The sequence below is a fragment of the Lissotriton helveticus genome, chromosome 10 (genome assembly GCF_964261635.1).
Source record: "Lissotriton helveticus chromosome 10, aLisHel1.1, whole genome shotgun sequence".
In the NCBI taxonomy this organism is placed as follows: domain Eukaryota; kingdom Metazoa; phylum Chordata; class Amphibia; order Caudata; family Salamandridae; genus Lissotriton; species Lissotriton helveticus.
Window position 1 is genome coordinate 589,736,433 of NC_136071.1, and position 23,158 is coordinate 589,759,590.

Below are 23,158 nucleotides of genomic sequence, written 5' to 3' on the forward strand. Positions count from 1 at the left end.
CCCCCTTGCAAATTCTAATTTACATAAGGAAGACAGAGAGGTAGCTGGGAGTAGGCACTGCACACGGGCATTGCACTCTCTCTTATGATTTGCAGCCAATTCTAGATTGAGGCAGGAGGAAAGGAGGTGACTCGCCCAACAATGGCTATACTGAGAAGTCAGCCACTCTGGGTCTCCCAGGTTAGTGTTTCAGGCCTGTGAGCCACTCATATAAATCTCGCCTGATCGAGCCTGATCGAGCGCTGAGCGAGCGCGTTTGAATCCAAATATCAAACCCCTCTTTCTCAGGCGCAGGAAATGGTGGGCCCTTCATTGCTTCTGGTGTGGAAGTCTATGGGGCAAGGGTCCAGGACTTGCAGAGGAGAACAATTGCCAGAAAGTGCTTGCTGTTCTCATCTGTGCCTTTTTTCTGCTCACTGGCTGATAGGAGATTGGCTGCCCCCTTTCTTGCTAGAGTGAAAAAACAACAACTTGAGAGAAAACATGACGTTGTGAGGCTCACTTAGAGGGAGACTAGCCAAATAGCCCTGCTTTTTTTCTGAAAGACGCTTCAGAAATTGTTCAAAATGTCTCCTGGCCACTCAGGCTCGTTGGTCTAGGGGTATGATTCTCGCTTCGGGTGCGAGAGGTCCCGGGTTCAAATCCCGGACGAGCCCATGCTGTGGACATTTTCAGGATGCTTGTAATATAGGAGCATTTCTTCTTTTCAATGCTATAAGACGCTGTGTATGTCGAGAAAGTTCCTTACCCTGCACGCTATTTTCCACTTGTGGCGGGATAAAGGAGTGCAGGACTTCTTTGCAACTGCTTTTCTGGGCCAGACCAGCATGGTAGGAACATTACATGCATAGTGTTTTTCTAGTGTAATTTCAGGATATGGTTTCAAAATCGCCTCTTGGAATAAAAGTGGTCCTCATTCCTGTCTTCCAAAGAAATAGAGACCGGGTAAGGAGAGCCCAACTTTGAGCTTCAAGGACATTGGCCCTTAGTCTGTGCATTCCAGCCCAATACATGCCAACAAGATTCCTGAGTTAGTGTCTGTTTCTGTAGTGTAGTGGTTTTCACGTTCGCCTTACACGCGAAAGGTCCTTGGTTCGAGACCGGGCAGAAACAGCGGTTTGCTGTTTTTAACAGTGTTTGCCTTTACTGGCTGACTTTATAGGAAAGCTGAGATAATAGAGGCTGTCTATCCCTCACCAACCTGACGTAGTGTGCTCCAGGGATCTCAGTGACAGCTCGAAAAGAGAAGTGACGATAGCTTGCGCCATTCGCTTGCTCGCCCTTTGCTCTGAAGGGTGGGCCTACTTCATGAAAGCAAGGAATGAGAGCAGAAATGCTTTTCTTGTCCTCACCGCAAGCAGACACTTAGAGAAAACAAACTGTCTGAAGGACAGAGGCTTTTTAATTTCTTGTTTGATGACGGCCATGGAAAAGACAGCAATCATATTGCAGAAGAGAGCAACATGTGCAGTTGCTTGCTTTGGGTGAAGCATTCACCGACTAGCTGCCACTAACCCCTGGAGCCATGTCAGAGGTGACTCTTGCGTGGCTCGTTGGTCTAGGGGTATGATTCTCGCTTAGGGTGCGAGAGGTCCCGGGTTCAAATCCCGGACGAGCCCTTTTTAGAGCTAAACATACAAATCGTACTAAAAATGCACTATGCCTGACTATTTCTAGTAATACTCGGTGCATTGTTGCGCAACATATTCCTAACCTCAGAAGAAAAATGGATCACCGTGCTTTTTCTGCCTACCTGCTTAGTCTCAGTGTGTCCCAGGTGATGCTTTCCCAAGCTGTACTCGCAGACATTTAGGCATCAGATATTTGTCTGTCGATGCCTGCACAAGTAAATTTTGAATACGTCTAATTGCAAGCATGTTGGATGATATCTCTGAGGTTTTCACACTTGTTCTGCACATTCTGAGCCGCTGCTGATACAGCAGAATAGAAGTAGGGTGAAGCCTTGAGAGGAACTTTGCTTTAACAGTAGCAAGCAGCAAGGTCGTTTCTGTAGTGTAGTGGTCATCACGTTCGCCTAACACGCGAAAGGTCCTCGGTTCGAGACCGGGCAGAATCACTGAGCGTTGGCTGCTTTTATGTGCACACTCTAAAACCTTATTATCTGAATGCAAGTTTAAGAAGAGGTGGTCTTTGAACACAGTGAGCCGTGGGAAACTTTCTTTACCTTTGCAAGACGAAACAAAGTTATCTGCATCCGTCATCTGGGGGTCGTTCTTGTGCCTATTTTTATTTTGTTTAAGCTATGTTGTATTGTTGGGGCCTTTACACCTGTGACATTGCTGTGAAGGTTGTAAGTGGAAACATTGGCAGGTGCAGATAGAAGAGTTAGACCTAAGCCCCCCTCATGAGCCGTCAGGATGGCCGAGTGGTCTAAGGCGCCAGACTCAAGAGAGCTTGATCTTCAGTGTAGCTGAGCCTTCTGGTCTCCTCATGGAGGCGTGGGTTCAAATCCCACTTCTGACAGGTCCCTTTTACACCCGTAAATCTTCCTGTTTTTTGCAGTGCGTTCCCGGCAAACACCACAATCTTTGCAGGAACCTGTAGCATGTGAAGAGAAATCCACCAACAATCAGGCTGGGCCCTCAATCACAATTCCATGGATTTCTGGAAATGACACCTCAGGCACACCTTCCATTAAATTTGCACTCCATCACAGTAACTGCCTTGCTGGGTTTCTAACTAAGCAGTTGATCCCATCATTTGTTGTGAGGCTCTCCTGCCACCTTTTGGGCAGAGAAGGCACTGTCCCTGCAAAAACACAGGCAGACATGTTCAACAGGGCTTCCTGGTTATGTGGGAGGAGCAGAATGCCATTGGTTCCCCCCTTGCAAATTCTAATTTACATAAGGAAGACAGAGAGGTAGCTGGGAGTAGGCACTGCACACGGGCATTGCACTCTCTCTTATGATTTGCAGCCAATTCTAGATTGAGGCAGGAGGAAAGGAGGTGACTCGCCCAACAATGGCTATACTGAGAAGTCAGCCACTCTGGGTCTCCCAGGTTAGTGTTTCAGGCCTGTGAGCCACTCATATAAATCTCGCCTGATCGAGCCTGATCGAGCGCTGAGCGAGCGCGTTTGAATCCAAATATCAAACCCCTCTTTCTCAGGCGCAGGAAATGGTGGGCCCTTCATTGCTTCTGGTGTGGAAGTCTATGGGGCAAGGGTCCAGGACTTGCAGAGGAGAACAATTGCCAGAAAGTGCTTGCTGTTCTCATCTGTGCCTTTTTTCTGCTCACTGGCTGATAGGAGATTGGCTGCCCCCTTTCTTGCTAGAGTGAAAAAACAACAACTTGAGAGAAAACATGACGTTGTGAGGCTCACTTAGAGGGAGACTAGCCAAATAGCCCTGCTTTTTTTCTGAAAGACGCTTCAGAAATTGTTCAAAATGTCTCCTGGCCACTCAGGCTCGTTGGTCTAGGGGTATGATTCTCGCTTCGGGTGCGAGAGGTCCCGGGTTCAAATCCCGGACGAGCCCATGCTGTGGACATTTTCAGGATGCTTGTAATATAGGAGCATTTCTTCTTTTCAATGCTATAAGACGCTGTGTATGTCGAGAAAGTTCCTTACCCTGCACGCTATTTTCCACTTGTGGCGGGATAAAGGAGTGCAGGACTTCTTTGCAACTGCTTTTCTGGGCCAGACCAGCATGGTAGGAACATTACATGCATAGTGTTTTTCTAGTGTAATTTCAGGATATGGTTTCAAAATCGCCTCTTGGAATAAAAGTGGTCCTCATTCCTGTCTTCCAAAGAAATAGAGACCGGGTAAGGAGAGCCCAACTTTGAGCTTCAAGGACATTGGCCCTTAGTCTGTGCATTCCAGCCCAATACATGCCAACAAGATTCCTGAGTTAGTGTCTGTTTCTGTAGTGTAGTGGTTTTCACGTTCGCCTTACACGCGAAAGGTCCTTGGTTCGAGACCGGGCAGAAACAGCGGTTTGCTGTTTTTAACAGTGTTTGCCTTTACTGGCTGACTTTATAGGAAAGCTGAGATAATAGAGGCTGTCTATCCCTCACCAACCTGACGTAGTGTGCTCCAGGGATCTCAGTGACAGCTCGAAAAGAGAAGTGACGATAGCTTGCGCCATTCGCTTGCTCGCCCTTTGCTCTGAAGGGTGGGCCTACTTCATGAAAGCAAGGAATGAGAGCAGAAATGCTTTTCTTGTCCTCACCGCAAGCAGACACTTAGAAAAAACAAACTGTCTGAAGGACAGAGGCTTTTTAATTTCTTGTTTGATGACGGCCATGGAAAAGACAGCAATCATATTGCAGAAGAGAGCAACATGTGCAGTTGCTTGCTTTGGGTGAAGCATTCACCGACTAGCTGCCACTAACCCCTGGAGCCATGTCAGAGGTGACTCTTGCGTGGCTCGTTGGTCTAGGGGTATGATTCTCGCTTAGGGTGCGAGAGGTCCCGGGTTCAAATCCCGGACGAGCCCTTTTTAGAGCTAAACATACAAATCGTACTAAAAATGCACTATGCCTGACTATTTCTAGTAATACTCGGTGCATTGTTGCGCAACATATTCCTAACCTCAGAAGAAAAATGGATCACCGTGCTTTTTCTGCCTACCTGCTTAGTCTCAGTGTGTCCCAGGTGATGCTTTCCCAAGCTGTACTCGCAGACATTTAGGCATCAGATATTTGTCTGTCGATGCCTGCACAAGTAAATTTTGAATACGTCTAATTGCAAGCATGTTGGATGATATCTCTGAGGTTTTCACACTTGTTCTGCACATTCTGAGCCGCTGCTGATACAGCAGAATAGAAGTAGGGTGAAGCCTTGAGAGGAACTTTGCTTTAACAGTAGCAAGCAGCAAGGTCGTTTCTGTAGTGTAGTGGTCATCACGTTCGCCTAACACGCGAAAGGTCCTCGGTTCGAGACCGGGCAGAATCACTGAGCGTTGGCTGCTTTTATGTGCACACTCTAAAACCTTATTATCTGAATGCAAGTTTAAGAAGAGGTGGTCTTTGAACACAGTGAGCCGTGGGAAACTTTCTTTACCTTTGCAAGACGAAACAAAGTTATCTGCATCCGTCATCTGGGGGTCGTTCTTGTGCCTATTTTTATTTTGTTTAAGCTATGTTGTATTGTTGGGGCCTTTACACCTGTGACATTGCTGTGAAGGTTGTAAGTGGAAACATTGGCAGGTGCAGATAGAAGAGTTCGACCTAAGCCCCCCTCATGAGCCGTCAGGATGGCCGAGTGGTCTAAGGCGCCAGACTCAAGAGAGCTTGATCTTCAGTGTAGCTGAGCCTTCTGGTCTCCTCATGGAGGCGTGGGTTCAAATCCCACTTCTGACAGGTCCCTTTTACACCCGTAAATCTTCCTGTTTTTTGCAGTGCGTTCCCGGCAAACACCACAATCTTTGCAGGAACCTGTAGCATGTGAAGAGAAATCCACCAACAATCAGGCTGGGCCCTCAATCACAATTCCATGGATTTCTGGAAATGACACCTCAGGCACACCTTCCATTAAATTTGCACTCCATCACAGTAACTGCCTTGCTGGGTTTCTAACTAAGCAGTTGATCCCATCATTTGTTGTGAGGCTCTCCTGCCACCTTTTGGGCAGAGAAGGCACTGTCCCTGCAAAAACACAGGCAGACATGTTCAACAGGGCTTCCTGGTTATGTGGGAGGAGCAGAATGCCATTGGTTCCCCCCTTGCAAATTCTAATTTACATAAGGAAGACAGAGAGGTAGCTGGGAGTAGGCACTGCACACGGGCATTGCACTCTCTCTTATGATTTGCAGCCAATTCTAGATTGAGGCAGGAGGAAAGGAGGTGACTCGCCCAACAATGGCTATACTGAGAAGTCAGCCACTCTGGGTCTCCCAGGTTAGTGTTTCAGGCCTGTGAGCCACTCATATAAATCTCGCCTGATCAAGCCTGATCGAGCGCTGAGCGAGCGCGTTTGAATCCAAATATCAAACCCCTCTTTCTCAGGCGCAGGAAATGGTGGGCCCTTCATTGCTTCTGGTGTGGAAGTCTATGGGGCAAGGGTCCAGGACTTGCAGAGGAGAACAATTGCCAGAAAGTGCTTGCTGTTCTCATCTGTGCCTTTTTTCTGCTCACTGGCTGATAGGAGATTGGCTGCCCCCTTTCTTGCTAGAGTGAAAAAACAACAACTTGAGAGAAAACATGACGTTGTGAGGCTCACTTAGAGGGAGACTAGCCAAATAGCCCTGCTTTTTTTCTGAAAGACGCTTCAGAAATTGTTCAAAATGTCTCCTGGCCACTCAGGCTCGTTGGTCTAGGGGTATGATTCTCGCTTCGGGTGCGAGAGGTCCCGGGTTCAAATCCCGGACGAGCCCATGCTGTGGACATTTTCAGGATGCTTGTAATATAGGAGCATTTCTTCTTTTCAATGCTATAAGACGCTGTGTATGTCGAGAAAGTTCCTTACCCTGCACGCTATTTTCCACTTGTGGCGGGATAAAGGAGTGCAGGACTTCTTTGCAACTGCTTTTCTGGGCCAGACCAGCATGGTAGGAACATTACATGCATAGTGTTTTTCTAGTGTAATTTCAGGATATGGTTTCAAAATCGCCTCTTGGAATAAAAGTGGTCCTCATTCCTGTCTTCCAAAGAAATAGAGACCGGGTAAGGAGAGCCCAACTTTGAGCTTCAAGGACATTGGCCCTTAGTCTGTGCATTCCAGCCCAATACATGCCAACAAGATTCCTGAGTTAGTGTCTGTTTCTGTAGTGTAGTGGTTTTCACGTTCGCCTTACACGCGAAAGGTCCTTGGTTCGAGACCGGGCAGAAACAGCGGTTTGCTGTTTTTAACAGTGTTTGCCTTTACTGGCTGACTTTATAGGAAAGCTGAGATAATAGAGGCTGTCTATCCCTCACCAACCTGACGTAGTGTGCTCCAGGGATCTCAGTGACAGCTCGAAAAGAGAAGTGACGATAGCTTGCGCCATTCGCTTGCTCGCCCTTTGCTCTGAAGGGTGGGCCTACTTCATGAAAGCAAGGAATGAGAGCAGAAATGCTTTTCTTGTCCTCACCGCAAGCAGACACTTAGAGAAAACAAACTGTCTGAAGGACAGAGGCTTTTTAATTTCTTGTTTGATGACGGCCATGGAAAAGACAGCAATCATATTGCAGAAGAGAGCAACATGTGCAGTTGCTTGCTTTGGGTGAAGCATTCACCGACTAGCTGCCACTAACCCCTGGAGCCATGTCAGAGGTGACTCTTGCGTGGCTCGTTGGTCTAGGGGTATGATTCTCGCTTAGGGTGCGAGAGGTCCCGGGTTCAAATCCCGGACGAGCCCTTTTTAGAGCTAAACATACAAATCGTACTAAAAATGCACTATGCCTGACTATTTCTAGTAATACTCGGTGCATTGTTGCGCAACATATTCCTAACCTCAGAAGAAAAATGGATCACCGTGCTTTTTCTGCCTACCTGCTTAGTCTCAGTGTGTCCCAGGTGATGCTTTCCCAAGCTGTACTCGCAGACATTTAGGCATCAGATATTTGTCTGTCGATGCCTGCACAAGTAAATTTTGAATACGTCTAATTGCAAGCATGTTGGATGATATCTCTGAGGTTTTCACACTTGTTCTGCACATTCTGAGCCGCTGCTGATACAGCAGAATAGAAGTAGGGTGAAGCCTTGAGAGGAACTTTGCTTTAACAGTAGCAAGCAGCAAGGTCGTTTCTGTAGTGTAGTGGTCATCACGTTCGCCTAACACGCGAAAGGTCCTCGGTTCGAGACCGGGCAGAATCACTGAGCGTTGGCTGCTTTTATGTGCACACTCTAAAACCTTATTATCTGAATGCAAGTTTAAGAAGAGGTGGTCTTTGAACACAGTGAGCCGTGGGAAACTTTCTTTACCTTTGCAAGACGAAACAAAGTTATCTGCATCCGTCATCTGGGGGTCGTTCTTGTGCCTATTTTTATTTTGTTTAAGCTATGTTGTATTGTTGGGGCCTTTACACCTGTGACATTGCTGTGAAGGTTGTAAGTGGAAACATTGGCAGGTGCAGATAGAAGAGTTAGACCTAAGCCCCCCTCATGAGCCGTCAGGATGGCCGAGTGGTCTAAGGCACCAGACTCAAGAGAGCTTGATCTTCAGTGTAGCTGAGCCTTCTGGTCTCCTCATGGAGGCGTGGGTTCAAATCCCACTTCTGACAGGTCCCTTTTACACCCGTAAATCTTCCTGTTTTTTGCAGTGCGTTCCCGGCAAACACCACAATCTTTGCAGGAACCTGTAGCATGTGAAGAGAAATCCACCAACAATCAGGCTGGGCCCTCAATCACAATTCCATGGATTTCTGGAAATGACACCTCAGGCACACCTTCCATTAAATTTGCACTCCATCACAGTAACTGCCTTGCTGGGTTTCTAACTAAGCAGTTGATCCCATCATTTGTTGTGAGGCTCTCCTGCCACCTTTTGGGCAGAGAAGGCACTGTCCCTGCAAAAACACAGGCAGACATGTTCAACAGGGCTTCCTGGTTATGTGGGAGGAGCAGAATGCCATTGGTTCCCCCCTTGCAAATTCTAATTTACATAAGGAAGACAGAGAGGTAGCTGGGAGTAGGCACTGCACACGGGCATTGCACTCTCTCTTATGATTTGCAGCCAATTCTAGATTGAGGCAGGAGGAAAGGAGGTGACTCGCCCAACAATGGCTATACTGAGAAGTCAGCCACTCTGGGTCTCCCAGGTTAGTGTTTCAGGCCTGTGAGCCACTCATATAAATCTCGCCTGATCGAGCCTGATCGAGCGCTGAGCGAGCGCGTTTGAATCCAAATATCAAACCCCTCTTTCTCAGGCGCAGGAAATGGTGGGCCCTTCATTGCTTCTGGTGTGGAAGTCTATGGGGCAAGGGTCCAGGACTTGCAGAGGAGAACAATTGCCAGAAAGTGCTTGCTGTTCTCATCTGTGCCTTTTTTCTGCTCACTGGCTGATAGGAGATTGGCTGCCCCCTTTCTTGCTAGAGTGAAAAAACAACAACTTGAGAGAAAACATGACGTTGTGAGGCTCACTTAGAGGGAGACTAGCCAAATAGCCCTGCTTTTTTTCTGAAAGACGCTTCAGAAATTGTTCAAAATGTCTCCTGGCCACTCAGGCTCGTTGGTCTAGGGGTATGATTCTCGCTTCGGGTGCGAGAGGTCCCGGGTTCAAATCCCGGACGAGCCCATGCTGTGGACATTTTCAGGATGCTTGTAATATAGGAGCATTTCTTCTTTTCAATGCTATAAGACGCTGTGTATGTCGAGAAAGTTCCTTACCCTGCACGCTATTTTCCACTTGTGGCGGGATAAAGGAGTGCAGGACTTCTTTGCAACTGCTTTTCTGGGCCAGACCAGCATGGTAGGAACATTACATGCATAGTGTTTTTCTAGTGTAATTTCAGGATATGGTTTCAAAATCGCCTCTTGGAATAAAAGTGGTCCTCATTCCTGTCTTCCAAAGAAATAGAGACCGGGTAAGGAGAGCCCAACTTTGAGCTTCAAGGACATTGGCCCTTAGTCTGTGCATTCCAGCCCAATACATGCCAACAAGATTCCTGAGTTAGTGTCTGTTTCTGTAGTGTAGTGGTTTTCACGTTCGCCTTACACGCGAAAGGTCCTTGGTTCGAGACCGGGCAGAAACAGCGGTTTGCTGTTTTTAACAGTGTTTGCCTTTACTGGCTGACTTTATAGGAAAGCTGAGATAATAGAGGCTGTCTATCCCTCACCAACCTGACGTAGTGTGCTCCAGGGATCTCAGTGACAGCTCGAAAAGAGAAGTGACGATAGCTTGCGCCATTCGCTTGCTCGCCCTTTGCTCTGAAGGGTGGGCCTACTTCATGAAAGCAAGGAATGAGAGCAGAAATGCTTTTCTTGTCCTCACCGCAAGCAGACACTTAGAAAAAACAAACTGTCTGAAGGACAGAGGCTTTTTAATTTCTTGTTTGATGACGGCCATGGAAAAGACAGCAATCATATTGCAGAAGAGAGCAACATGTGCAGTTGCTTGCTTTGGGTGAAGCATTCACCGACTAGCTGCCACTAACCCCTGGAGCCATGTCAGAGGTGACTCTTGCGTGGCTCGTTGGTCTAGGGGTATGATTCTCGCTTAGGGTGCGAGAGGTCCCGGGTTCAAATCCCGGACGAGCCCTTTTTAGAGCTAAACATACAAATCGTACTAAAAATGCACTATGCCTGACTATTTCTAGTAATACTCGGTGCATTGTTGCGCAACATATTCCTAACCTCAGAAGAAAAATGGATCACCGTGCTTTTTCTGCCTACCTGCTTAGTCTCAGTGTGTCCCAGGTGATGCTTTCCCAAGCTGTACTCGCAGACATTTAGGCATCAGATATTTGTCTGTCGATGCCTGCACAAGTAAATTTTGAATACGTCTAATTGCAAGCATGTTGGATGATATCTCTGAGGTTTTCACACTTGTTCTGCACATTCTGAGCCGCTGCTGATACAGCAGAATAGAAGTAGGGTGAAGCCTTGAGAGGAACTTTGCTTTAACAGTAGCAAGCAGCAAGGTCGTTTCTGTAGTGTAGTGGTCATCACGTTCGCCTAACACGCGAAAGGTCCTCGGTTCGAGACCGGGCAGAATCACTGAGCGTTGGCTGCTTTTATGTGCACACTCTAAAACCTTATTATCTGAATGCAAGTTTAAGAAGAGGTGGTCTTTGAACACAGTGAGCCGTGGGAAACTTTCTTTACCTTTGCAAGACGAAACAAAGTTATCTGCATCCGTCATCTGGGGGTCGTTCTTGTGCCTATTTTTATTTTGTTTAAGCTATGTTGTATTGTTGGGGCCTTTACACCTGTGACATTGCTGTGAAGGTTGTAAGTGGAAACATTGGCAGGTGCAGATAGAAGAGTTCGACCTAAGCCCCCCTCATGAGCCGTCAGGATGGCCGAGTGGTCTAAGGCGCCAGACTCAAGAGAGCTTGATCTTCAGTGTAGCTGAGCCTTCTGGTCTCCTCATGGAGGCGTGGGTTCAAATCCCACTTCTGACAGGTCCCTTTTACACCCGTAAATCTTCCTGTTTTTTGCAGTGCGTTCCCGGCAAACACCACAATCTTTGCAGGAACCTGTAGCATGTGAAGAGAAATCCACCAACAATCAGGCTGGGCCCTCAATCACAATTCCATGGATTTCTGGAAATGACACCTCAGGCACACCTTCCATTAAATTTGCACTCCATCACAGTAACTGCCTTGCTGGGTTTCTAACTAAGCAGTTGATCCCATCATTTGTTGTGAGGCTCTCCTGCCACCTTTTGGGCAGAGAAGGCACTGTCCCTGCAAAAACACAGGCAGACATGTTCAACAGGGCTTCCTGGTTATGTGGGAGGAGCAGAATGCCATTGGTTCCCCCCTTGCAAATTCTAATTTACATAAGGAAGACAGAGAGGTAGCTGGGAGTAGGCACTGCACACGGGCATTGCACTCTCTCTTATGATTTGCAGCCAATTCTAGATTGAGGCAGGAGGAAAGGAGGTGACTCGCCCAACAATGGCTATACTGAGAAGTCAGCCACTCTGGGTCTCCCAGGTTAGTGTTTCAGGCCTGTGAGCCACTCATATAAATCTCGCCTGATCGAGCCTGATCGAGCGCTGAGCGAGCGCGTTTGAATCCAAATATCAAACCCCTCTTTCTCAGGCGCAGGAAATGGTGGGCCCTTCATTGCTTCTGGTGTGGAAGTCTATGGGGCAAGGGTCCAGGACTTGCAGAGGAGAACAATTGCCAGAAAGTGCTTGCTGTTCTCATCTGTGCCTTTTTTCTGCTCACTGGCTGATAGGAGATTGGCTGCCCCCTTTCTTGCTAGAGTGAAAAAACAACAACTTGAGAGAAAACATGACGTTGTGAGGCTCACTTAGAGGGAGACTAGCCAAATAGCCCTGCTTTTTTTCTGAAAGACGCTTCAGAAATTGTTCAAAATGTCTCCTGGCCACTCAGGCTCGTTGGTCTAGGGGTATGATTCTCGCTTCGGGTGCGAGAGGTCCCGGGTTCAAATCCCGGACGAGCCCATGCTGTGGACATTTTCAGGATGCTTGTAATATAGGAGCATTTCTTCTTTTCAATGCTATAAGACGCTGTGTATGTCGAGAAAGTTCCTTACCCTGCACGCTATTTTCCACTTGTGGCGGGATAAAGGAGTGCAGGACTTCTTTGCAACTGCTTTTCTGGGCCAGACCAGCATGGTAGGAACATTACATGCATAGTGTTTTTCTAGTGTAATTTCAGGATATGGTTTCAAAATCGCCTCTTGGAATAAAAGTGGTCCTCATTCCTGTCTTCCAAAGAAATAGAGACCGGGTAAGGAGAGCCCAACTTTGAGCTTCAAGGACATTGGCCCTTAGTCTGTGCATTCCAGCCCAATACATGCCAACAAGATTCCTGAGTTAGTGTCTGTTTCTGTAGTGTAGTGGTTTTCACGTTCGCCTTACACGCGAAAGGTCCTTGGTTCGAGACCGGGCAGAAACAGCGGTTTGCTGTTTTTAACAGTGTTTGCCTTTACTGGCTGACTTTATAGGAAAGCTGAGATAATAGAGGCTGTCTATCCCTCACCAACCTGACGTAGTGTGCTCCAGGGATCTCAGTGACAGCTCGAAAAGAGAAGTGACGATAGCTTGCGCCATTCGCTTGCTCGCCCTTTGCTCTGAAGGGTGGGCCTACTACATGAAAGCAAGGAATGAGAGCAGAAATGCTTTTCTTGTCCTCACCGCAAGCAGACACTTAGAGAAAACAAACTGTCTGAAGGACAGAGGCTTTTTAATTTCTTGTTTGATGACGGCCATGGAAAAGACAGCAATCATATTGCAGAAGAGAGCAACATGTGCAGTTGCTTGCTTTGGGTGAAGCATTCACCGACTAGCTGCCACTAACCCCTGGAGCCATGTCAGAGGTGACTCTTGCGTGGCTCGTTGGTCTAGGGGTATGATTCTCGCTTAGGGTGCGAGAGGTCCCGGGTTCAAATCCCGGACGAGCCCTTTTTAGAGCTAAACATACAAATCGTACTAAAAATGCACTATGCCTGACTATTTCTAGTAATACTCGGTGCATTGTTGCGCAACATATTCCTAACCTCAGAAGAAAAATGGATCACCGTGCTTTTTCTGCCTACCTGCTTAGTCTCAGTGTGTCCCAGGTGATGCTTTCCCAAGCTGTACTCGCAGACATTTAGGCATCAGATATTTGTCTGTCGATGCCTGCACAAGTAAATTTTGAATACGTCTAATTGCAAGCATGTTGGATGATATCTCTGAGGTTTTCACACTTGTTCTGCACATTCTGAGCCGCTGCTGATACAGCAGAATAGAAGTAGGGTGAAGCCTTGAGAGGAACTTTGCTTTAACAGTAGCAAGCAGCAAGGTCGTTTCTGTAGTGTAGTGGTCATCACGTTCGCCTAACACGCGAAAGGTCCTCGGTTCGAGACCGGGCAGAATCACTGAGCGTTGGCTGCTTTTATGTGCACACTCTAAAACCTTATTATCTGAATGCAAGTTTAAGAAGAGGTGGTCTTTGAACACAGTGAGCCGTGGGAAACTTTCTTTACCTTTGCAAGACGAAACAAAGTTATCTGCATCCGTCATCTGGGGGTCGTTCTTGTGCCTATTTTTATTTTGTTTAAGCTATGTTGTATTGTTGGGGCCTTTACACCTGTGACATTGCTGTGAAGGTTGTAAGTGGAAACATTGGCAGGTGCAGATAGAAGAGTTAGACCTAAGCCCCCCTCATGAGCCGTCAGGATGGCCGAGTGGTCTAAGGCACCAGACTCAAGAGAGCTTGATCTTCAGTGTAGCTGAGCCTTCTGGTCTCCTCATGGAGGCGTGGGTTCAAATCCCACTTCTGACAGGTCCCTTTTACACCCGTAAATCTTCCTGTTTTTTGCAGTGCGTTCCCGGCAAACACCACAATCTTTGCAGGAACCTGTAGCATGTGAAGAGAAATCCACCAACAATCAGGCTGGGCCCTCAATCACAATTCCATGGATTTCTGGAAATGACACCTCAGGCACACCTTCCATTAAATTTGCACTCCATCACAGTAACTGCCTTGCTGGGTTTCTAACTAAGCAGTTGATCCCATCATTTGTTGTGAGGCTCTCCTGCCACCTTTTGGGCAGAGAAGGCACTGTCCCTGCAAAAACACAGGCAGACATGTTCAACAGGGCTTCCTGGTTATGTGGGAGGAGCAGAATGCCATTGGTTCCCCCCTTGCAAATTCTAATTTACATAAGGAAGACAGAGAGGTAGCTGGGAGTAGGCACTGCACACGGGCATTGCACTCTCTCTTATGATTTGCAGCCAATTCTAGATTGAGGCAGGAGGAAAGGAGGTGACTCGCCCAACAATGGCTATACTGAGAAGTCAGCCACTCTGGGTCTCCCAGGTTAGTGTTTCAGGCCTGTGAGCCACTCATATAAATCTCGCCTGATCGAGCCTGATCGAGCGCTGAGCGAGCGCGTTTGAATCCAAATATCAAACCCCTCTTTCTCAGGCGCAGGAAATGGTGGGCTCTTCATTGCTTCTGGTGTGGAAGTCTATGGGGCAAGGGTCCAGGACTTGCAGAGGAGAACAATTGCCAGAAAGTGCTTGCTGTTCTCATCTGTGCCTTTTTTCTGCTCACTGGCTGATAGGAGATTGGCTGCCCCCTTTCTTGCTAGAGTGAAAAAACAACAACTTGAGAGAAAACATGACGTTGTGAGGCTCACTTAGAGGGAGACTAGCCAAATAGCCCTGCTTTTTTTCTGAAAGACGCTTCAGAAATTGTTCAAAATGTCTCCTGGCCACTCAGGCTCGTTGGTCTAGGGGTATGATTCTCGCTTCGGGTGCGAGAGGTCCCGGGTTCAAATCCCGGACGAGCCCATGCTGTGGACATTTTCAGGATGCTTGTAATATAGGAGCATTTCTTCTTTTCAATGCTATAAGACGCTGTGTATGTCGAGAAAGTTCCTTACCCTGCACGCTATTTTCCACTTGTGGCGGGATAAAGGAGTGCAGGACTTCTTTGCAACTGCTTTTCTGGGCCAGACCAGCATGGTAGGAACATTACATGCATAGTGTTTTTCTAGTGTAATTTCAGGATATGGTTTCAAAATCGCCTCTTGGAATAAAAGTGGTCCTCATTCCTGTCTTCCAAAGAAATAGAGACCGGGTAAGGAGAGCCCAACTTTGAGCTTCAAGGACATTGGCCCTTAGTCTGTGCATTCCAGCCCAATACATGCCAACAAGATTCCTGAGTTAGTGTCTGTTTCTGTAGTGTAGTGGTTTTCACGTTCGCCTTACACGCGAAAGGTCCTTGGTTCGAGACCGGGCAGAAACAGCGGTTTGCTGTTTTTAACAGTGTTTGCCTTTACTGGCTGACTTTATAGGAAAGCTGAGATAATAGAGGCTGTCTATCCCTCACCAACCTGACGTAGTGTGCTCCAGGGATCTCAGTGACAGCTCGAAAAGAGAAGTGACGATAGCTTGCGCCATTCGCTTGCTCGCCCTTTGCTCTGAAGGGTGGGCCTACTTCATGAAAGCAAGGAATGAGAGCAGAAATGCTTTTCTTGTCCTCACCGCAAGCAGACACTTAGAAAAAACAAACTGTCTGAAGGACAGAGGCTTTTTAATTTCTTGTTTGATGACGGCCATGGAAAAGACAGCAATCATATTGCAGAAGAGAGCAACATGTGCAGTTGCTTGCTTTGGGTGAAGCATTCACCGACTAGCTGCCACTAACCCCTGGAGCCATGTCAGAGGTGACTCTTGCGTGGCTCGTTGGTCTAGGGGTATGATTCTCGCTTAGGGTGCGAGAGGTCCCGGGTTCAAATCCCGGACGAGCCCTTTTTAGAGCTAAACATACAAATCGTACTAAAAATGCACTATGCCTGACTATTTCTAGTAATACTCGGTGCATTGTTGCGCAACATATTCCTAACCTCAGAAGAAAAATGGATCACCGTGCTTTTTCTGCCTACCTGCTTAGTCTCAGTGTGTCCCAGGTGATGCTTTCCCAAGCTGTACTCGCAGACATTTAGGCATCAGATATTTGTCTGTCGATGCCTGCACAAGTAAATTTTGAATACGTCTAATTGCAAGCATGTTGGATGATATCTCTGAGGTTTTCACACTTGTTCTGCACATTCTGAGCCGCTGCTGATACAGCAGAATAGAAGTAGGGTGAAGCCTTGAGAGGAACTTTGCTTTAACAGTAGCAAGCAGCAAGGTCGTTTCTGTAGTGTAGTGGTCATCACGTTCGCCTAACACGCGAAAGGTCCTCGGTTCGAGACCGGGCAGAATCACTGAGCGTTGGCTGCTTTTATGTGCACACTCTAAAACCTTATTATCTGAATGCAAGTTTAAGAAGAGGTGGTCTTTGAACACAGTGAGCCGTGGGAAACTTTCTTTACCTTTGCAAGACGAAACAAAGTTATCTGCATCCGTCATCTGGGGGTCGTTCTTGTGCCTATTTTTATTTTGTTTAAGCTATGTTGTATTGTTGGGGCCTTTACACCTGTGACATTGCTGTGAAGGTTGTAAGTGGAAACATTGGCAGGTGCAGATAGAAGAGTTCGACCTAAGCCCCCCTCATGAGCCGTCAGGATGGCCGAGTGGTCTAAGGCGCCAGACTCAAGAGAGCTTGATCTTCAGTGTAGCTGAGCCTTCTGGTCTCCTCATGGAGGCGTGGGTTCAAATCCCACTTCTGACAGGTCCCTTTTACACCCGTAAATCTTCCTGTTTTTTGCAGTGCGTTCCCGGCAAACACCACAATCTTTGCAGGAACCTGTAGCATGTGAAGAGAAATCCACCAACAATCAGGCTGGGCCCTCAATCACAATTCCATGGATTTCTGGAAATGACACCTCAGGCACACCTTCCATTAAATTTGCACTCCATCACAGTAACTGCCTTGCTGGGTTTCTAACTAAGCAGTTGATCCCATCATTTGTTGTGAGGCTCTCCTGCCACCTTTTGGGCAGAGAAGGCACTGTCCCTGCAAAAACACAGGCAGACATGTTCAACAGGGCTTCCTGGTTTTGTGGGAGGAGCAGAATGCCATTGGTCCCCCCTTGCAAATTCTAATTTACATAAGGAAGACAGAGAGGTAGCTGGGAGTAGGCACTGCACACGGGCATTGCACTCTCTCTTATGATTTGCAGCCAATTCTAGATTGAGGCAGGAGGAAAGGAGGTGACTCGCCCAACAATGGCTATACTGAGAAGTCAGCCACTCTGGGTCTCCCAGGTGAGTGTTTCAGGCCTGTGAGCCACTCATATAAATCTCGCCTGATCGAGCCTGATCGAGCGCTGAGCGAGCGCGTTTGAATCCAAATATCAAACCCCTCTTTCTCAGGCGCAGGAAATGGTGGGCCCTTCATTGCTTCTGGTGTGGAAGTCTATGGGGCAAGGGTCCAGGACTTGCAGAGGAGAACAATTGCCAGAAAGTGCTTGCTGTTCTCATCTGTGCCTTTTTTCTGCTCACTGGCTGATAGGAGATTGGCTGCCCCCTTTCTTGCTAGAGTGAAAAAACAACAACTTGAGAGAAAACATGACGTTGTGAGGCTCACTTAGAGGGAGACTAGCCAAATAGCCCTGCTTTTTTTCTGAAACACGCTTCAGAAATTGTTCAAAATGTCTCCTGGCCACTCAGGCTCGTTGGTCTAGGGGTATGATTCTCGCTTCGGGTGCGAGAGGTCCCGGGTTCAAATCCCGGACGAGCCCATGCTGTGGACATTTTCAGGATGCTTGTAATATAGGAGCATTTCTTCTTTTCAATGCTATAAGACGCTGTGTATGTCGAGAAAGTTCCTTACCCTGCACGCTATTTTCCACTTGTGGCGGGATAAAGGAGTGCAGGACTTCTTTGCAACTGCTTTTCTGGGCCAGACCAGCATGGTAGGAACATTACATGCATAGTGTTTTTCTAGTGTAATTTCAGGATATGGTTTCAAAATCGCCTCTTGGAATAAAAGTGGTCCTCATTCCTGTCTTCCAAAGAAATAGAGACCGGGTAAGGAGAGCCCAACTTTGAGCTTCAAGGACATTGGCCCTTAGTCTGTGCATTCCAGCCCAATACATGCCAACAAGATTCCTGAGTTAGTGTCTGTTTCTGTAGTGTAGTGGTTTTCACGTTCGCCTTACACGCGAAAGGTCCTTGGTTCGAGACCGGGCAGAAACAGCGGTTTGCTGTTTTTAACAGTGTTTGCCTTTACTGGCTGACTTTATAGGAAAGCTGAGATAATAGAGGCTGTCTATCCCTCACCAACCTGACGTAGTGTGCTCCAGGGATCTCAGTGACAGCTCGAAAAGAGAAGTGACGATAGCTTGCGCCATTCGCTTGCTCGCCCTTTGCTCTGAAGGGTGGGCCTACTTCATGAAAGCAAGGAATGAGAGCAGAAATGCTTTTCTTGTCCTCACCGCAAGCAGACACTTAGAGAAAACAAACTGTCTGAAGGACAGAGGCTTTTTAATTTCTTGTTTGATGACGGCCATGGAAAAGACAGCAATCATATTGCAGAAGAGAGCAACATGTGCAGTTGCTTGCTTTGGGTGAAGCATTCACCGACTAGCTGCCACTAACCCCTGGAGCCATGTCAGAGGTGACTCTTGCGTGGCTCGTTGGTCTAGGGGTATGATTCTCGCTTAGGGTGCGAGAGGTCCCGGGTTCAAATCCCGGACGAGCCCTTTTTAGAGCTAAACATACAAATCGTACTAAAAATGCACTATGCCTGACTATTTCTAGTAATACTCGGTGCATTGTTGCGCAACATATTCCTAACCTCAGAAGAAAAATGGATCACCGTGCTTTTTCTGCCTACCTGCTTAGTCTCAGTGTGTCCCAGGTGATGCTTTCCCAAGCTGTACTCGCAGACATTTAGGCATCAGATATTTGTCTGTCGATGCCTGCACAAGTAAATTTTGAATACGTCTAATTGCAAGCATGTTGGATGATATCTCTGAGGTTTTCACACTTGTTCTGCACATTCTGAGCCGCTGCTGATACAGCAGAATAGAAGTAGGGTGAAGCCTTGAGAGGAACTTTGCTTTAACAGTAGCAAGCAGCAAGGTCGTTTCTGTAGTGTAGTGGTCATCACGTTCGCCTAACACGCGAAAGGTCCTCGGTTCGAGACTGGGCAGAATCACTGAGCGTTGGCTGCTTTTATGTGCACACTCTAAAACCTTATTATCTGAATGCAAGTTTAAGAAGAGGTGGTCTTTGAACACAGTGAGCCGTGGGAAACTTTCTTTACCTTTGCAAGACGAAACAAAGTTATCTGCATCCGTCATCTGGGGGTCGTTCTTGTGCCTATTTTTATTTTGTTTAAGCTATGTTGTATTGTTGGGGCCTTTACACCTGTGACATTGCTGTGAAGGTTGTAAGTGGAAACATTGGCAGGTGCAGATAGAAGAGTTCGACCTAAGCCCCCCTCATGAGCCGTCAGGATGGCCGAGTGGTCTAAGGCGCCAGACTCAAGAGAGCTTGATCTTCAGTGTAGCTGAGCCTTCTGGTCTCCTCATGGAGGCGTGGGTTCAAATCCCACTTCTGACAGGTCCCTTTTACACCCGTAAATCTTCCTGTTTTTTGCAGTGCGTTCCCGGCAAACACCACAATCTTTGCAGGAACCTGTAGCATGTGAAGAGAAATCCACCAACAATCAGGCTGGGCCCTCAATCACAATTCCATGGATTTCTGGAAATGACACCTCAGGCACACCTTCCATTAAATTTGCACTCCATCACAGTAACTGCCTTGCTGGGTTTCTAACTAAGCAGTTGATCCCATCATTTGTTGTGAGGCTCTCCTGCCACCTTTTGGGCAGAGAAGGCACTGTCCCTGCAAAAACACAGGCAGACATGTTCAACAGGGCTTCCTGGTTTTGTGGGAGGAGCAGAATGCCATTGGTCCCCCCTTGCAAATTCTAATTTACATAAGGAAGACAGAGAGGTAGCTGGGAGTAGGCACTGCACACGGGCATTGCACTCTCTCTTATGATTTGCAGCCAATTCTAGATTGAGGCAGGAGGAAAGGAGGTGACTCGCCCAACAATGGCTATACTGAGAAGTCAGCCACTCTGGGTCTCCCAGGTGAGTGTTTCAGGCCTGTGAGCCACTCATATAAATCTCGCCTGATCGAGCCTGATCGAGCGCTGAGCGAGCGCGTTTGAATCCAAATATCAAACCCCTCTTTCTCAGGCGCAGGAAATGGTGGGCCCTTCATTGCTTCTGGTGTGGAAGTCTATGGGGCAAGGGTCCAGGACTTGCAGAGGAGAACAATTGCCAGAAAGTGCTTGCTGTTCTCATCTGTGCCTTTTTTCTGCTCACTGGCTGATAGGAGATTGGCTGCCCCCTTTCTTGCTAGAGTGAAAAAACAACAACTTGAGAGAAAACATGACGTTGTGAGGCTCACTTAGAGGGAGACTAGCCAAATAGCCCTGCTTTTTTTCTGAAAGACGCTTCAGAAATTGTTCAAAATGTCTCCTGGCCACTCAGGCTCGTTGGTCTAGGGGTATGATTCTCGCTTCGGGTGCGAGAGGTCCCGGGTTCAAATCCCGGACGAGCCCATGCTGTGGACATTTTCAGGATGCTTGTAATATAGGAGCATTTCTTCTTTTCAATGCTATAAGACGCTGTGTATGTCGAGAAAGTTCCTTACCCTGCACGCTATTTTCCACTTGTGGCGGGATAAAGGAGTGCAGGACTTCTTTGCAACTGCTTTTCTGGGCCAGACCAGCATGGTAGGAACATTACATGCATAGTGTTTTTCTAGTGTAATTTCAGGATATGGTTTCAAAATCGCCTCTTGGAATAAAAGTGGTCCTCATTCCTGTCTTCCAAAGAAATAGAGACCGGGTAAGGAGAGCCCAACTTTGAGCTTCAAGGACATTGGCCCTTAGTCTGTGCATTCCAGCCCAATACATGCCAACAAGATTCCTGAGTTAGTGTCTGTTTCTGTAGTGTAGTGGTTTTCACGTTCGCCTTACACGCGAAAGGTCCTTGGTTCGAGACCGGGCAGAAACAGCGGTTTGCTGTTTTTAACAGTGTTTGCCTTTACTGGCTGACTTTATAGGAAAGCTGAGATAATAGAGGCTGTCTATCCCTCACCAACCTGACGTAGTGTGCTCCAGGGATCTCAGTGACAGCTCGAAAAGAGAAGTGACGATAGCTTGCGCCATTCGCTTGCTCGCCCTTTGCTCTGAAGGGTGGGCCTACTTCATGAAAGCAAGGAATGAGAGCAGAAATGCTTTTCTTGTCCTCACCGCAAGCAGACACTTAGAGAAAACAAACTGTCTGAAGGACAGAGGCTTTTTAATTTCTTGTTTGATGACGGCCATGGAAAAGACAGCAATCATATTGCAGAAGAGAGCAACATGTGCAGTTGCTTGCTTTGGGTGAAGCATTCACCGACTAGCTGCCACTAACCCCTGGAGCCATGTCAGAGGTGACTCTTGCGTGGCTCGTTGGTCTAGGGGTATGATTCTCGCTTAGGGTGCGAGAGGTCCCGGGTTCAAATCCCGGACGAGCCCTTTTTAGAGCTAAACATACAAATCGTACTAAAAATGCACTATGCCTGACTATTTCTAGTAATACTCGGTGCATTGTTGCGCAACATATTCCTAACCTCAGAAGAAAAATGGATCACCGTGCTTTTTCTGCCTACCTGCTTAGTCTCAGTGTGTCCCAGGTGATGCTTTCCCAAGCTGTACTCGCAGACATTTAGGCATCAGATATTTGTCTGTCGATGCCTGCACAAGTAAATTTTGAATACGTCTAATTGCAAGCATGTTGGATGATATCTCTGAGGTTTTCACACTTGTTCTGCACATTCTGAGCCGCTGCTGATACAGCAGAATAGAAGTAGGGTGAAGCCTTGAGAGGAACTTTGCTTTAACAGTAGCAAGCAGCAAGGTCGTTTCTGTAGTGTAGTGGTCATCACGTTCGCCTAACACGCGAAAGGTCCTCGGTTCGAGACCGGGCAGAATCACTGAGCGTTGGCTGCTTTTATGTGCACACTCTAAAACCTTATTATCTGAATGCAAGTTTAAGAAGAGGTGGTCTTTGAACACAGTGAGCCGTGGGAAACTTTCTTTACCTTTGCAAGACGAAACAAAGTTATCTGCATCCGTCATCTGGGGGTCGTTCTTGTGCCTATTTTTATTTTGTTTAAGCTATGTTGTATTGTTGGGGCCTTTACACCTGTGACATTGCTGTGAAGGTTGTAAGTGGAAACATTGGCAGGTGCAGATAGAAGAGTTAGACCTAAGCCCCCCTCATGAGCCGTCAGGATGGCCGAGTGGTCTAAGGCACCAGACTCAAGAGAGCTTGATCTTCAGTGTAGCTGAGCCTTCTGGTCTCCTCATGGAGGCGTGGGTTCAAATCCCACTTCTGACAGGTCCCTTTTACACCCGTAAATCTTCCTGTTTTTTGCAGTGCGTTCCCGGCAAACACCACAATCTTTGCAGGAACCTGTAGCATGTGAAGAGAAATCCACCAACAATCAGGCTGGGCCCTCAATCACAATTCCATGGATTTCTGGAAATGACACCTCAGGCACACCTTCCATTAAATTTGCACTCCATCACAGTAACTGCCTTGCTGGGTTTCTAACTAAGCAGTTGATCCCATCATTTGTTGTGAGGCTCTCCTGCCACCTTTTGGGCAGAGAAGGCACTGTCCCTGCAAAAACACAGGCAGACATGTTCAACAGGGCTTCCTGGTTATGTGGGAGGAGCAGAATGCCATTGGTTCCCCCCTTGCAAATTCTAATTTACATAAGGAAGACAGAGAGGTAGCTGGGAGTAGGCACTGCACACGGGCATTGCACTCTCTCTTATGATTTGCAGCCAATTCTAGATTGAGGCAGGAGGAAAGGAGGTGACTCGCCCAACAATGGCTATACTGAGAAGTCAGCCACTCTGGGTCTCCCAGGTTAGTGTTTCAGGCCTGTGAGCCACTCATATAAATCTCGCCTGATCGAGCCTGATCGAGCGCTGAGCGAGCGCGTTTGAATCCAAATATCAAACCCCTCTTTCTCAGGCGCAGGAAATGGTGGGCTCTTCATTGCTTCTGGTGTGGAAGTCTATGGGGCAAGGGTCCAGGACTTGCAGAGGAGAACAATTGCCAGAAAGTGCTTGCTGTTCTCATCTGTGCCTTTTTTCTGCTCACTGGCTGATAGGAGAT

General features: G+C 47.4%; 40 non-coding genes across 40 annotated transcripts; all 40 read left to right on the forward strand.

Annotated features, from left to right (window-relative positions):
* Positions 1-584: 584 nt before the first annotated feature.
* Positions 585-656, forward strand: TRNAP-CGG (transfer RNA proline (anticodon CGG)). The gene has a single exon. It is a non-coding gene; the product is annotated as a tRNA-Pro (tRNA).
* A 384-nt stretch (positions 657-1,040) lies between these two features.
* On the forward strand, positions 1,041-1,113 carry TRNAV-UAC (transfer RNA valine (anticodon UAC)). Its single transcript has one exon. It is a non-coding gene; the product is annotated as a tRNA-Val (tRNA).
* Positions 1,114-1,547: 434 nt separating this feature from the next.
* On the forward strand, positions 1,548-1,619 carry TRNAP-AGG (transfer RNA proline (anticodon AGG)). The gene has a single exon. It is a non-coding gene; the product is annotated as a tRNA-Pro (tRNA).
* A 385-nt stretch (positions 1,620-2,004) lies between these two features.
* Positions 2,005-2,077, forward strand: TRNAV-AAC (transfer RNA valine (anticodon AAC)). The gene has a single exon. It is a non-coding gene; the product is annotated as a tRNA-Val (tRNA).
* A 295-nt stretch (positions 2,078-2,372) lies between these two features.
* Positions 2,373-2,484, forward strand: TRNAL-CAA (transfer RNA leucine (anticodon CAA)). Its single transcript has 2 exons — positions 2,373-2,410; positions 2,439-2,484. It is a non-coding gene; the product is annotated as a tRNA-Leu (tRNA).
* A 941-nt stretch (positions 2,485-3,425) lies between these two features.
* TRNAP-CGG (transfer RNA proline (anticodon CGG)) lies at positions 3,426-3,497 on the forward strand. Its single transcript has one exon. It is a non-coding gene; the product is annotated as a tRNA-Pro (tRNA).
* Positions 3,498-3,881: 384 nt separating this feature from the next.
* On the forward strand, positions 3,882-3,954 carry TRNAV-UAC (transfer RNA valine (anticodon UAC)). Its single transcript has one exon. It is a non-coding gene; the product is annotated as a tRNA-Val (tRNA).
* Positions 3,955-4,388: 434 nt separating this feature from the next.
* On the forward strand, positions 4,389-4,460 carry TRNAP-AGG (transfer RNA proline (anticodon AGG)). The gene has a single exon. It is a non-coding gene; the product is annotated as a tRNA-Pro (tRNA).
* A 385-nt stretch (positions 4,461-4,845) lies between these two features.
* Positions 4,846-4,918, forward strand: TRNAV-AAC (transfer RNA valine (anticodon AAC)). Its single transcript has one exon. It is a non-coding gene; the product is annotated as a tRNA-Val (tRNA).
* Positions 4,919-5,213: 295 nt separating this feature from the next.
* Positions 5,214-5,325, forward strand: TRNAL-CAA (transfer RNA leucine (anticodon CAA)). Its single transcript has 2 exons — positions 5,214-5,251; positions 5,280-5,325. It is a non-coding gene; the product is annotated as a tRNA-Leu (tRNA).
* Positions 5,326-6,266: 941 nt separating this feature from the next.
* TRNAP-CGG (transfer RNA proline (anticodon CGG)) lies at positions 6,267-6,338 on the forward strand. Its single transcript has one exon. It is a non-coding gene; the product is annotated as a tRNA-Pro (tRNA).
* A 384-nt stretch (positions 6,339-6,722) lies between these two features.
* On the forward strand, positions 6,723-6,795 carry TRNAV-UAC (transfer RNA valine (anticodon UAC)). The gene has a single exon. It is a non-coding gene; the product is annotated as a tRNA-Val (tRNA).
* A 434-nt stretch (positions 6,796-7,229) lies between these two features.
* On the forward strand, positions 7,230-7,301 carry TRNAP-AGG (transfer RNA proline (anticodon AGG)). The gene has a single exon. It is a non-coding gene; the product is annotated as a tRNA-Pro (tRNA).
* Positions 7,302-7,686: 385 nt separating this feature from the next.
* On the forward strand, positions 7,687-7,759 carry TRNAV-AAC (transfer RNA valine (anticodon AAC)). Its single transcript has one exon. It is a non-coding gene; the product is annotated as a tRNA-Val (tRNA).
* A 295-nt stretch (positions 7,760-8,054) lies between these two features.
* On the forward strand, positions 8,055-8,166 carry TRNAL-CAA (transfer RNA leucine (anticodon CAA)). The gene is made up of 2 exons: positions 8,055-8,092; positions 8,121-8,166. It is a non-coding gene; the product is annotated as a tRNA-Leu (tRNA).
* Positions 8,167-9,107: 941 nt separating this feature from the next.
* On the forward strand, positions 9,108-9,179 carry TRNAP-CGG (transfer RNA proline (anticodon CGG)). The gene has a single exon. It is a non-coding gene; the product is annotated as a tRNA-Pro (tRNA).
* A 384-nt stretch (positions 9,180-9,563) lies between these two features.
* On the forward strand, positions 9,564-9,636 carry TRNAV-UAC (transfer RNA valine (anticodon UAC)). The gene has a single exon. It is a non-coding gene; the product is annotated as a tRNA-Val (tRNA).
* A 434-nt stretch (positions 9,637-10,070) lies between these two features.
* Positions 10,071-10,142, forward strand: TRNAP-AGG (transfer RNA proline (anticodon AGG)). The gene has a single exon. It is a non-coding gene; the product is annotated as a tRNA-Pro (tRNA).
* A 385-nt stretch (positions 10,143-10,527) lies between these two features.
* Positions 10,528-10,600, forward strand: TRNAV-AAC (transfer RNA valine (anticodon AAC)). Its single transcript has one exon. It is a non-coding gene; the product is annotated as a tRNA-Val (tRNA).
* Positions 10,601-10,895: 295 nt separating this feature from the next.
* On the forward strand, positions 10,896-11,007 carry TRNAL-CAA (transfer RNA leucine (anticodon CAA)). The gene is made up of 2 exons: positions 10,896-10,933; positions 10,962-11,007. It is a non-coding gene; the product is annotated as a tRNA-Leu (tRNA).
* Positions 11,008-11,948: 941 nt separating this feature from the next.
* Positions 11,949-12,020, forward strand: TRNAP-CGG (transfer RNA proline (anticodon CGG)). The gene has a single exon. It is a non-coding gene; the product is annotated as a tRNA-Pro (tRNA).
* A 384-nt stretch (positions 12,021-12,404) lies between these two features.
* Positions 12,405-12,477, forward strand: TRNAV-UAC (transfer RNA valine (anticodon UAC)). Its single transcript has one exon. It is a non-coding gene; the product is annotated as a tRNA-Val (tRNA).
* A 434-nt stretch (positions 12,478-12,911) lies between these two features.
* TRNAP-AGG (transfer RNA proline (anticodon AGG)) lies at positions 12,912-12,983 on the forward strand. Its single transcript has one exon. It is a non-coding gene; the product is annotated as a tRNA-Pro (tRNA).
* Positions 12,984-13,368: 385 nt separating this feature from the next.
* On the forward strand, positions 13,369-13,441 carry TRNAV-AAC (transfer RNA valine (anticodon AAC)). The gene has a single exon. It is a non-coding gene; the product is annotated as a tRNA-Val (tRNA).
* Positions 13,442-13,736: 295 nt separating this feature from the next.
* On the forward strand, positions 13,737-13,848 carry TRNAL-CAA (transfer RNA leucine (anticodon CAA)). Its single transcript has 2 exons — positions 13,737-13,774; positions 13,803-13,848. It is a non-coding gene; the product is annotated as a tRNA-Leu (tRNA).
* Positions 13,849-14,789: 941 nt separating this feature from the next.
* TRNAP-CGG (transfer RNA proline (anticodon CGG)) lies at positions 14,790-14,861 on the forward strand. The gene has a single exon. It is a non-coding gene; the product is annotated as a tRNA-Pro (tRNA).
* A 384-nt stretch (positions 14,862-15,245) lies between these two features.
* Positions 15,246-15,318, forward strand: TRNAV-UAC (transfer RNA valine (anticodon UAC)). Its single transcript has one exon. It is a non-coding gene; the product is annotated as a tRNA-Val (tRNA).
* Positions 15,319-15,752: 434 nt separating this feature from the next.
* On the forward strand, positions 15,753-15,824 carry TRNAP-AGG (transfer RNA proline (anticodon AGG)). Its single transcript has one exon. It is a non-coding gene; the product is annotated as a tRNA-Pro (tRNA).
* Positions 15,825-16,209: 385 nt separating this feature from the next.
* TRNAV-AAC (transfer RNA valine (anticodon AAC)) lies at positions 16,210-16,282 on the forward strand. Its single transcript has one exon. It is a non-coding gene; the product is annotated as a tRNA-Val (tRNA).
* Positions 16,283-16,577: 295 nt separating this feature from the next.
* Positions 16,578-16,689, forward strand: TRNAL-CAA (transfer RNA leucine (anticodon CAA)). Its single transcript has 2 exons — positions 16,578-16,615; positions 16,644-16,689. It is a non-coding gene; the product is annotated as a tRNA-Leu (tRNA).
* Positions 16,690-17,629: 940 nt separating this feature from the next.
* TRNAP-CGG (transfer RNA proline (anticodon CGG)) lies at positions 17,630-17,701 on the forward strand. Its single transcript has one exon. It is a non-coding gene; the product is annotated as a tRNA-Pro (tRNA).
* A 384-nt stretch (positions 17,702-18,085) lies between these two features.
* Positions 18,086-18,158, forward strand: TRNAV-UAC (transfer RNA valine (anticodon UAC)). The gene has a single exon. It is a non-coding gene; the product is annotated as a tRNA-Val (tRNA).
* A 434-nt stretch (positions 18,159-18,592) lies between these two features.
* On the forward strand, positions 18,593-18,664 carry TRNAP-AGG (transfer RNA proline (anticodon AGG)). The gene has a single exon. It is a non-coding gene; the product is annotated as a tRNA-Pro (tRNA).
* Positions 18,665-19,049: 385 nt separating this feature from the next.
* Positions 19,050-19,122, forward strand: TRNAV-AAC (transfer RNA valine (anticodon AAC)). Its single transcript has one exon. It is a non-coding gene; the product is annotated as a tRNA-Val (tRNA).
* Positions 19,123-19,417: 295 nt separating this feature from the next.
* Positions 19,418-19,529, forward strand: TRNAL-CAA (transfer RNA leucine (anticodon CAA)). The gene is made up of 2 exons: positions 19,418-19,455; positions 19,484-19,529. It is a non-coding gene; the product is annotated as a tRNA-Leu (tRNA).
* Positions 19,530-20,469: 940 nt separating this feature from the next.
* On the forward strand, positions 20,470-20,541 carry TRNAP-CGG (transfer RNA proline (anticodon CGG)). The gene has a single exon. It is a non-coding gene; the product is annotated as a tRNA-Pro (tRNA).
* Positions 20,542-20,925: 384 nt separating this feature from the next.
* On the forward strand, positions 20,926-20,998 carry TRNAV-UAC (transfer RNA valine (anticodon UAC)). The gene has a single exon. It is a non-coding gene; the product is annotated as a tRNA-Val (tRNA).
* A 434-nt stretch (positions 20,999-21,432) lies between these two features.
* Positions 21,433-21,504, forward strand: TRNAP-AGG (transfer RNA proline (anticodon AGG)). The gene has a single exon. It is a non-coding gene; the product is annotated as a tRNA-Pro (tRNA).
* Positions 21,505-21,889: 385 nt separating this feature from the next.
* Positions 21,890-21,962, forward strand: TRNAV-AAC (transfer RNA valine (anticodon AAC)). The gene has a single exon. It is a non-coding gene; the product is annotated as a tRNA-Val (tRNA).
* A 295-nt stretch (positions 21,963-22,257) lies between these two features.
* Positions 22,258-22,369, forward strand: TRNAL-CAA (transfer RNA leucine (anticodon CAA)). The gene is made up of 2 exons: positions 22,258-22,295; positions 22,324-22,369. It is a non-coding gene; the product is annotated as a tRNA-Leu (tRNA).
* The last annotated feature ends 789 nt before the right edge of the window (positions 22,370-23,158 follow it).